The 11,759-nt window shown below is 36.5% G+C and overlaps 1 pseudogene; it reads right to left on the bottom strand.

Moving 5' to 3' along the window:
• Positions 1–2,017: 2,017 nt before the first annotated feature.
• LOC105511454 lies at positions 2,018–8,172 on the bottom strand (annotated as a pseudogene).
• Between the last annotated feature and the right edge of the window lie 3,587 nt (positions 8,173–11,759).

An 11,759-nucleotide genomic window follows, 5' to 3' on the forward strand; every position in this document is an offset into this window, starting at 1 on the left:
AATGGAAAAATGGGAGAAATAAGAGGATCAGCAAGCACAGTTTCTGTCTTATCTGTTGAATAGCAAGTTTCAGAAACAGAGTAAATAGAAATGGAGAAAGATGAGAGTTATCAAGGCAATAATTTAAGGAATTTTCCTAGAACTGATACAAATGAGTTGTCAGGCAAATGGTCTTACTGAATGCCTAGAAAAACAGGCAAAATTCAGCCCTCATAGAGGCAAATTATTAGAAGACTAGCGGCAAAGAAAATACCTATATCTTTCTTGAGTATCACTGTCCAATAAAGTTGCCAGAAACCACATGTGATGATGGAGCTTTTGATATGCAGCTAGTCCAAACAAACATGCAATAGGTGTGAAATACACATTGTATTTTGAAGACCTAGATTTTAAAGGCTTGTAAAATGCTTTCTTACAATGATTTATATTGATCACTTCTTAACGATAACATCTGGATATATTTGGTTAAATAAAATGATAAAATTAATTTCACCTGTTTCTTTTTAACGTTTTAAAACATGCTACTAAAATTTTAAAATTGCACATGTGGCTAACATTTGTAGGTTACCTTGTATTTCAATTGATCAGTGCTCTTCTAGAGGAAATAAAAACTGCAAAGAAAGAATCATGAATCATGTGGGTTCTCCATGATCCTAGAAGCTAGAACACAAAATTCTGAAGGAAAAATCATTTTCCACCTACAGTTTTATAATTAGGACAATTATCAACCAAGAATGCAAAAAACATAAAGATATTCTTAGGTATGTAGGTTCTCAAAAAATTTCCCCTGAATACTTCCAATCTTAGGGAAATACTGGCAAATATTCTCTATTACAATAAGTAACCTAAGAATGAGAAAGGTATGGGATTAAAAAGAATAGGAAAATCAATACTTTCCTATTTTATTTCTGATAGAGGAGAAAAGAAAGGAATGTCCAGGAGGGATAAAGGCATAGCAAGCAACAGGTTCATGTGAGGACTCTTCATAGGTCTCCAGGAGATATTTCTTCAAGAAGATGAAATTGAGATATTACTTTATGTGTCTCTGTTTCCTGAGGGAAGATACAGGATTGGGAGAAACTTTGGGGTTAAATTAGTGCTAATTACGTAGAAAATTAAACAATTACACAATGATTAACTGCAGGATAGAGAGTTGTACAGTAAATGAAAGCAATTGGTTTATTGCGTATCTCATTTGAGAATAGTGTTACTGTAGTCCTGTAAATATTAAATATCAATCAATTGAAATTATGGTATAACTCTATGGGAGAGTAGGGAGATGAAAAAGAGGAAATGTAGAGGGGTAAGGGAAGAAATGAAGCTCGTCTTCATGTGCCATAATGGATAATCTTTTCACAAAATTAAAACTGACTAATCAAGAATTAGCAAACATGTTACTTAATGATATCAAAGAAATTTCTTAAAATATCAGCTTTAATAGAATTGAATGTGGCTGCTTGTAGAGAGGAGAAAATGGGACAAGGAGAAGTGGTCAGGAAAATTGCTCTTTTATTTAACAACATTAATGGAATATTTAACCTTAAACTATAGTCATATGTAACTTAGACTTTTATAAAAACTGATATATAAAAAATAAATAGAACTGTGGTAATCTGAGGTTTCATCATGTCCAAAGTCTGCAAGTCATTCTAATGACCCATAGGCCTAAGAAGGCCCAGTGTATCAGGCAGAAATGCAGCTTACATTTTTGATTGTGTAATAAATTAATGAGTCTGCAAATCTGGGGGAAAGTAAGCAAGGAGTTGCCCTTTTAAAAACTGGGATAGACTATCCTCTGTATCTAGGTAGCTGGGAACATGCTTATAGTGTGGATAAAAGGACATGACTAGCCAAGAATCCAAGCCCACAATTCAGAGAAATCCTTGGTTCATTCTTGGGTTAGGGAATCTTCTCCAGGTGTATTTATTTTCAGGGTTTTGTTGTTGTTGTTGTTCAGTTTGAAAGCAGGTACTGTTTATTAACCAACCAGCTTAGAAAAATAATCATGGTAGACACCTTAGTTCATTCTTCTAATAAGCCTGTTGATCCAGTCCTCCCTCTTGCCATCATCTCCTCTTTCTACAAAATAGATGGTCTTTTTCTTTATTCTGCCTCATGGAGAAGATAGTTTGAAGGACCACAGGAAGTTATTTGCTTCTTTGAAGCATTTTCCAACAGCATAGATCTCATGAATCAAATCCTCCATGCAGATGATGTCATATTTACCAAGAGATCGAGCAATCAAAGCATGATCTGTCAAAGCAATTCTCGTAATGATTTTGCCATAATGACGCTTGCAGATTAGTTCATTTACTGACTTTAGATTTGGGTACTGCCATGCAATCTATGACTCGACAATCCTCAGCATGTTAATTGAAGCCTTGATGATCTTCACACAGGTTCCATTGAAGATTTGATGACGGCGAAGAAGTTGCAACACCTTTCGGACCTTTGAGCTCACACCATTGATACCTCTGAATTTGAAGACAAATGACAATTTGGGTTCAGCAGGTACATAGAAGTTGCCAGCTTTTCTTGCCATCCTTGCCGTTCAAATTTCAGTTCTGTACATCTGCCTATATTCCTTGTGATAGTGCTTCACTTTTTCTTAGATAAGCTTCCTCTTTGCCTTTTGAAGCATCTTTTGGGTAAACTTCTTTCTCAGGCGCTTGATCTTCAGCTCTGGGAAATTCCTTCTCTTTTTCTTAAGGGTTTCTGGCACAGCAGAAACCTCCTTCTTCTTGTCTCTACACCCTCCATGGTTCCAATCAGAAAAAGAGGAAGTTCTATTTTCTGGTTTTTAAATAAATGTTTACAACATTAGGGAGCAATACAGGAACTCAGAAGCTTGCAGCTACAAAATGGAAAGAATACACATTTGTCTCAGTTGAGGGGAGACTCGTGTGTGTGTTCCAAAATCTTTTCTCTTTGCAATATAACAATCTCTTGGTAAAAAATAAGTTGCCGTTTTCTTTAAAATGAATTATTTAGGAGATGTGGTTCTTCTCAATGATTTTGAAACTGTCTTAAAATAAATTAGTTCCTGTGTGTATAAACAACAGTTCTTTCACATCATTAGGAAACATTTTAACCAGTTTTGTTGTTAGGGAGAACAATTACATAAGTTGGTTAGATGCATTAGACAAAAGGTTTTGGTTAAATACAAGTCTGGGTCACTTTGCATCTCCTTCTAATTTAAATTAGATTTAAATTTCCAAAACACCCACTCAGTTACTTCGGGAGATTAGGTGGAAGAACATGAATGAATCAGCACAAATATATCAATATTCTTCATGAATTTGGGATGCTCTGGTAGAATGTGTGTTTCTGTGTAGATGAGAATAACTCTGAGACCATTGTCATGGTCTTGAATGACTGGGGTTCTGTTAATTCAGCAACATTCTGTGCTTATGTATAAACTATTCATAGCAACTGACCCATTGACATTTTTGTAAAGCCATTTTTGACACTCTATTAAAGTTTACATTTGTTTATATATAGAGTGAATATTTTAGCATATTGAAGCCTGTTTTTAAAAAAAGAGAAAGTAAGATTTATTTATTCTACGATCAGTTATTTTAAAAACAAAGGGATTACAATTAGCCCTTGAGCCTGGAAAGCTCCTCACATAGCAAACTGCCAAGGAATTCCTTCTTAAGAAGCAACAGAGTTATTACAGATTCCTGTCCTCAGTCTGCTCCCTATCCATAAGCTCCTGATCTATGGTATATTTCCTGAATAGTCAGTAAAGTTGCTACAGAGAAAATTGCCCTCAGTGCTGCATAGTAGAAATAATGCTAGAAGTAGAATCAAGCTGGCTTGTTGCATAATCTCAGCAAAAACACACAGATAGCCTCTCTGGGTTTTTAAGGAAATAAAAAGAAAGGCCAAAGAATAGAAAATAAAATTTCAAAATATATATTTAACAAATCACTTGTATTAAGAATATATTAAAAACCCTTATAGCTCAATGATAAGAGAAAAAAATCCCAATTAAAAGTGGGCAAAAGATTTTAACACACTTCATCAAAGAACATACCCAAATGGCCAACAAATACATAAAGAGATGTTCAACACCATTGTTAATTACCCAAATTCAAATTAACCTCCATAGTAAGATATTACCACATACTAGAGTTTAACAGGAGTGATATATAGTACAGAAAATCAGGAACAATTTGATTCTTGTCTATACCCTGATGGGCTGTTTAAATTGTATTTTAGAAATTCTATTTTTCTCAGAAGAATATCTAGTTTTCCTTTAGGAAGAGCATCTCCATCTAGTTGTCATCTCAGATTTTCTTAGAACAAAAAAGCATGCCCTAGTGCAAAATATTTCTACCCCGTCTTTAGGCTGTGGTATATTTTTGTAGCCTGAAATCCTTCAATATAATTTCTGACAAAAATAGGACATCCCACCCCAGAAGAATTTGGATAAAATTCTCATTGCAAGCTTTGTCTTAACTATTTCAATGAGAGAAAGAAGTCTATGGATTTTAACACTGAGGAGATTCTTGGATGACTCCTCTAAGAAGGGAATTGACACAACCCAGAAAATGTATTGAGCATTCAAGTGTAAGTAGAAGATATCTGTGGTTCCTCTACCATATTATGAATCGTAAGTAACCATCAGAAGGCCCATCGCCACCTGCCTGCTTAGGATTTCCGACCCGGGACAGTAGATGGAGAGCCTTGCCTTAGCTTTGAATTTCTAAAACACCCAGGCTCATGGTACAGTATAGTATATGGAGACAGAGGTGATCAGTGTCAAAATTTGTATCTTTTCACATAAGGCTTGGATGGTAGGAAGTTTTTAAGAAGACAAGCATACCTGGAAAAACTTTATATTCTAAGGGTTAACCTATAGATTAAGTGTCTTAAGTTTGTTTTTTCATATCGACCATTATGAAGTATTAGGTCTGGGAGATCTGTTTGGAAAAACCAGTGAAATAATCATAAGGACAATTCTAGGAGCGAAATATTTATCTGCTCCTATTTTTTGATGACTTAGACTCATTAAGCAATTTCAGCACAAATGGACAATGTTCTCAACAAATATTATAAACAAGATATTGAAAAGGATGGGTGAAGAGAAACAATTGGGGAAATAAGCATTTGTAAGAACATAAAATGTTGAGAAAAGCTAAACACATGAAAATATTTTATTAACGCTTATGTTCCTATAAATTAGGAGAGTTGAGGTCTAATAAGAATGTTAAACATTAAAGCTAAAATTTACAATTTGAAATAAGAGAAATCAAATTGAAAATAAAGGCTAAAACCAAATTCTAAAAGACATTTCTAAAGAAGCAGTAAAAATTTCAGGCAAAATGACAAAACCCAGTGGGATGAGAGCCTGAAGCTGTTATTCTAGATAAGATTAAGGATAAGGAAGAATTAAGAGCTAAAAATGTGGAAGTAAGAAAAAAAAGCTTAAAGGGGAAAATTTTGAGAAAATTTGAAATATAGAAAATAAGTCATTTTGACATATTACCAGAATTATTCCTCAAAATGGAATAATCCTATGAGGATTTGTAAAATGGCCATTCTTTAAAAAATTTTACATTGCAGTTACAGAAGGATGATTCCCTTGTAGTGGGGTGGGCCATTGGATAGTGAAAGGCAGGTCAGGGGTGTCAAGGTGCCCCAACCCAGTCCCGGGATGGTGGGATCTAGGTAGACCCATGATGAGAACAGAGGGGACAACATGGAGTCTTGTTGGAAAGGCAGACTTTGTGATAGCTCTTGCTTGATTGTATATCTTGGTGGGCCATCAGATTCTGATTTAATGCAAATATATTCCATTCCTTTAAATATATACACTCTCTTACATATGTATTATAAATAAAAAAGAACTTCTTTAGAATAGGTCTGGGCCCACTCATGTTTTTGTATATTACTGTATCCTTTTGTTGCTGTTCTCCAAACTCTAGAGGTACTATTCAGACAGAAGAAATCAATTTCAGACATTATGGGTTAACAATTGCCAACTCACTGGGCTAAGAGTTTGCAGATGAGTCACATAGCCTAAAAGAGACACAAACAGACAGAGACACAGGCAGACTTACTGAGACGTAGGCAGAGAGAGAAGCAGAGAGAGGATGAAGTGTTAGCAGGGAAAAGAAAACAATAACATCCTTGATTTGGGCCAAGATTTTGCAACCAACTTCCTGAGGTGCATCTGACGTCTGCAACTGAGATGTCTATTGCAGCAAAAAAACCAGAGGTTCCACAGCACCATCCACTGTGCTGTGATTTGTTGGGATGGTGATTTGTTGGGAAAAATGGATAGAAGGGAGAGAAGTAATCCTGGTTTCTCAATGCAAACAAATAAGGAAAAACAAAAAGGATGGATTTCCTGGTGGCAGTACCAGGGAATTAGGGTTTTTCAGTTCATCTACAGAACATACTGGAGAAAAGTGACCAATATCTAAATATTCCATTTGCTTATAGAAATAAAAAAGTATCAGTTGTTAAAGTATATTTTTCTGAAAACTGAACATGAGAAGAAATTATGTAACTGTCATACTAGGGCAGTTCTATTTAATTAGCAATTAGTTCAAGGCAAACATACTTCAAGAAAATTGTTTTAAAAGGCAGGATTGTATAGTGCTGTCCATTTCATGAAATTTCTATCTTCCAAAATAGATAAAATTGTGAAATTTGTGCAGCTGGTGTTCAGCAGCTCTGATCTTTCTTTATTATTATTATTTATTTTTGAGACGGAGTTTCACTCTTGTTGCTCAGGCTGGCATGCAATGGTGTGATCTTGGCTCACTGCAACCTCCTCGTCCTCGGTTCAAGCAATTCTCCTGCTTCAGCCTCCCAAATAGCTGGGATTACAGGCACGCGTTGCCATGCCCTGCTATTTTTTGTATTTTTATTAGAGATGGGATTTCGTCATGTTCACCAGGCTGGTTACGAACTCCTGACCTCAAGTGATCTGCCCGCCTGGGCCTTCCAAAGTGCTGGGATTATAGGCATGAGCCACGGCACCTGGCCTGATCTTTTCTTTCTTTAGAGCTCCTTTGTGCCCTTCGTGCCATTTCATCCTCCTCTACAATGTGTGATGGTGCCCAGTGCTGTTGAGAGCCCAGTCCTCCCCTAAATGAGCAATTTGTTATGGGAACCATTTACACTTTTGTATCAAGGAGTTTACAAGTCACTGCCTCAATTCTATATTTTAAGACATATATTTTTCTAAATAAAATATTTGCTTTGGCTAAAGAGCTTTCACTCACCTCTGAGCAGCTGAGCAGGGGGAATTTCAGAAGGCAGAGGGTACTTCCATTGCACCTAGAACTCTACCTCTAAAAGAACTGGTTTTGTCAGTGAGGAAGGCCTAAAATGGTAGTTTATTTTCCAAAAGCGAAGCAAACAAACAAAATATCAGAGGATATTATACATGTATGTGTGTATGGTACATGTATGTTTGTATATGATACATAGCTCCGGTGAAAAGCTGATCTTTCTGTCCTTTGTCTACATGGCTTGTACAGAGGCTAAATGGAATGTTGTTTGGTTTCCTAAGGTCATAGCAACCTAGCATGGGGGTTGCAGAGGCAAGAGACTTAGATGAACTGTCTGACTTTCATTTGGCACCAAATTTTGAGCGGTGTGTTTAATGCCATCACACAGTCTTCTAAATTAAACTGCTGAATGTATCTAAAGTTTGAAATGAGTCTTAAATATCACGGTAGCAAATTGGTGCTTTCAGAGAGGCTCCCAAAGCACTTAATGCTTAGGGAATAGATTTTAAGTCCTCATAATAGAACCAGATAGGCATTAGACTGGTGTGCATGTTCCTTCTCTGCAGTCCTTTCAGCAGTTTCTGAACTCTCTGCCTTTGCCTGTCTTGCAGGAGGGAAGCTGAGAACCCCTTCCTGCCTGCACTGCCCTGGAGCTCAGGTGGGTTGCAAGGCCCCAGTGAGGTTGAATAGAGAATGCACAGCTAGTGCATGGTTTACAGAACAGGACAAACTGGATGGTGTACCTATGATGATACATGCTGTTAGAATAATGTTCAACCCGTTAATAAAAAACATTGAGAGAATGGAGTTAAAATAATTTTATCATTAGTGAGCATCTTAGTTTGTGGGAGTTCACATAAAATATCTCTGCCTGCAGCATTCTTGCTCAGTTACACTCACCTCCATCACTCCACGCACACATTAATTCGACTTCTTATTATATCAGATCAGTGGATCAAGTGTTTATCTAAGGCTTGTTACAGGGCCAGCCCTGTGCTGGGCACTATGGGAGCACTTTAGGAAGTCAGATGATACATTTCCTTGCTAAGGCAATCAGAAGCCTGTTGGGGAAGAGACCCCTTAGTAGAACCATGCTAGATTTTATTTTGCATATCAATGTTTAGAAACTTTGTGACATTTCAGTTGTTCTTGAAAGTCTATTTATACAATTGCACATTGCCCTGAAGGGCATGGGAAAATATTTGGAAGGAGAAGGTATATGTGATTTTCCCAGGGCCTCTGATTATCTAAGCTAAAGTTTACCTGAAAAATTAGCTGCAATGACTTCCTCTCAAGGCACCTTTTCCCTCTCTGTCAACCAGCCTTTGTGTATCCATTCTGCATGGAAAAATCCTGGGAACTAGTTCTTCTTTGCTTGCCTACTTGGGATTCTTGAAAAGTGTCTATGCGACTTCTGATCATTGTTCAGTGTGGGATTTTCATAAAGATCATATTTTGGGTCTCACCAATGTTTCGTATCTACCCACTGCCTTAGCTTTCACTGGCTTTAAGGCAGTGATTTTCAGAGTGGTGTTTGTAGATCCCTGGGGGTCTTCAAGACCCTTCTGCATGCTCCACAAGGCCCATACTGCTTTCATAATACGAGGTGTTATTTGATCCTTTCACTCTGGATAGTTGCACCAGTGGTGCAGAAGTCAATGGTAGGCAAAGCGGCTGGTGCCTTTGCACAAATCAAAACAGTGGTACCAACCTATAGTTGGGTCATTGTGTTATCACCACCAGGTACTCAGAGTTAAAAAAAGTTTTACTAAAGAATGTCCTGATGAAATAGCAAATGCATTCACTTACAACATTTTATATTTAATTTTCACGGGTACATAGTAGGTGTATATATTTATGGGACACGAGTCATTTTGATACAGGCATACAATACATTATAACACATCAGGGTAAATGGGGCTATCCATCACCTCAAACATCCATGATTTTGTTTTGAATGTTACAGTTGTACTTCCTCAGTTATTCTAAAATGGACAAAAAATTATTGCTGACTGTAGTCACCTTGCCATGCTATCAAATACTAGATCTTATTCTTTATATATAACTATATTTTTAAACCCATTAACCATCTAAATTTCCTATCTCCTCAGCCCCAATTACCCTTTCCATTCCCTGGCAACCATCATTCTCTCTGTATCCATGAGTTCAATTGTTTTAATTTTTAGCTCCCACAAATACGTGAAAACATGAAAAGTTTAACTTTCTGTGCCTGGATTATTTCACTTGACATAATGTCCTCAGTTCCATCCATGTTTTGCACATGACAGAGTCTTATTCTGTTTTTCACTGCGAACTTGTATATATGTACCACATTTTCTTTATCCATTCATCTGTTGGTGGACACTAAGGGTGATTCCACATCTTGGTTATTGTGAATAGAGCTGCAGTAAACATAGGAGTGCAGATACCTCGTCAGTATACTGATTTCTTTTGTGTGTCTATCTAGCAGTGGGATTACTGGATCATCTTGCAGTTCTACTTTTAATTTTTGAGGAACCCTCTCTACTGTTCTCCATAGTGGTGGTATCAATTTGCATTCTTGCCAACTTTTCTCCACATCCTCGCCAGTGTTCATTTTTGCCTATCTTTTGGAAAAGAGTGATTTTAACTAGAGTGGGGGCAAATTGCATGGTAGTTTTGAGTTGTGTTTCTCTGATGATCAGTGATGTTGAGTACCATTTCATGTATCTGTTTGCCATTTGTGTGTCTTCTTTTGAGAAATGTCTATTCAAATGTTTTGCCCATTTTAAAATCAGATTATTAGTTTTTTTCTATAAAGATGTTTGAGCTCCTTATTTATTCTGCTTATTATTACCTTGTCTGATGGCTAGTTTGTAAATATTTTCTCCCATTTTGTATATTGTCTTCTCACTTTGTTGATTGTTTCCTTTGCTGTGCAGGTTTTTAACTTGATATGATCACATTTGTCCGTATTTGCTTTGGTTGCTTGTGCTTATGTGGTATTACTCAAGAAATTTTTGCCCAGACCAATGGCGTGGAGAACTTCCCATTATTATTATTATTATTATTATTATTATTATAATTATTATTTTTGAGATGGAGTCTCACTCTGTCACCCAGGCTGGAGCGCAGTGGCATGATCTTGGCTTAATGCAACCTCTGCCTCCTGGGTTCAAGCAGTCCTTCTGCCTCAGTCTCCAGAGTAGCCGAGACTACAGGTGCATGCTACCACGCCTGGCTAATTGATTTTGTATTTTTGGTAGAGATGAGTTTCATCATGTTGGCCAGGCTGGTCTCAAACTCCTGACCTCAGGTGATCCACCCACCTTGGCCTCCCAAAGTGCTGGGATTACAGGTATGAGCCATCACACCCAGCCAATATTTTCTTTCAGTAGTTTCATAGTTTGAGTTCTTAGAGTCTTTTTTCCATTTGGATTTGACTTTTGTATATGGTGAGAGATAGGGTCCAGTTTTATTCTTCTGTGTATGGATATCCAGTTTTCCCAGCACCATTTAGTGAAGAGGCTATCCTTTTCCCAATATATATTCTTGGCATTCTTTTCAAATATGAGTTCATGGTAGAAGTATGGATTTATTTCTGGGTTCTGTAATCTGTTCCATTGGTCTATTTTTATGACAGTGCCATGCTGTTTTGGTTGCTATAACTCTGTGGTATAATTTGAAGTTGGACAATGTTATTCCTCCAGTTTTGTTCTTTTTGCTCAGGATAGCTCTGGCTATTCTTGTTCTTTTGTGGTTCCATATAAATTTTAGGATTGTTTCTTTTTCTGTGAAAAATGTAATTGGTATTTTGATACAGATTGCACTGAATCTGTAGATTGCTTTGGGTAGTATGGATATTTTAACAATGTTTATTCTTCCAATCAATGAACAAGGAATATCTTTCTATATTTTTGTGTCCTCTTCAATTTCTTGCATCAATGTTTCATAGTTTTCATTGTAGAGATTTTTTTTAAATCTCTTTGGTTAAGATAATTCCTAGACACTTTATTTGTAGCTATTGTAAATGGGATTACTTTCTTGATTTCTTTTTCAGATTGTTTACTTCTGGCATATAGAAATGCTACTGATTTTTGTATGTTGATTTTGTATCCTGCTGCTTTACTGAATTTCTTTATCAGTTCAAACAGATTTTCTTTTTTTGTGGAGTCTTTAACTTTTTCCAAATATAAGATTATCACCTGCAAATAATGGTAATTTGACTCCTTCTTCTCCAATTTGGATGTCCCTTATTTCTTACTCTTGTCTAATTGCTCTAATTAGGACTTCCAGTATTATGTTGAGTAACAGTGGTGAAAGTGGGCACCCTTGTCATGTTTCAGATTTTAGAGTGAAGTCTTTCTGTTTTTCCCCCTTCAGTATGATGCTAGCTGTACATCTGTCATATGTGACTTTTATTGTGTTGAGTTATGTTCCTTCTATATCCAATTCTGCTGTTGAGAGACTCTGATACATTCTTTAATCTGTCAATTGAATTCTTAGGTGCAAAATTTCTGTTTGATTCTT

This window comes from Colobus angolensis, unplaced genomic scaffold, assembly GCF_000951035.1.
Source record: "Colobus angolensis palliatus isolate OR3802 unplaced genomic scaffold, Cang.pa_1.0 Scaffold2, whole genome shotgun sequence".
In the NCBI taxonomy this organism is placed as follows: domain Eukaryota; kingdom Metazoa; phylum Chordata; class Mammalia; order Primates; family Cercopithecidae; genus Colobus; species Colobus angolensis.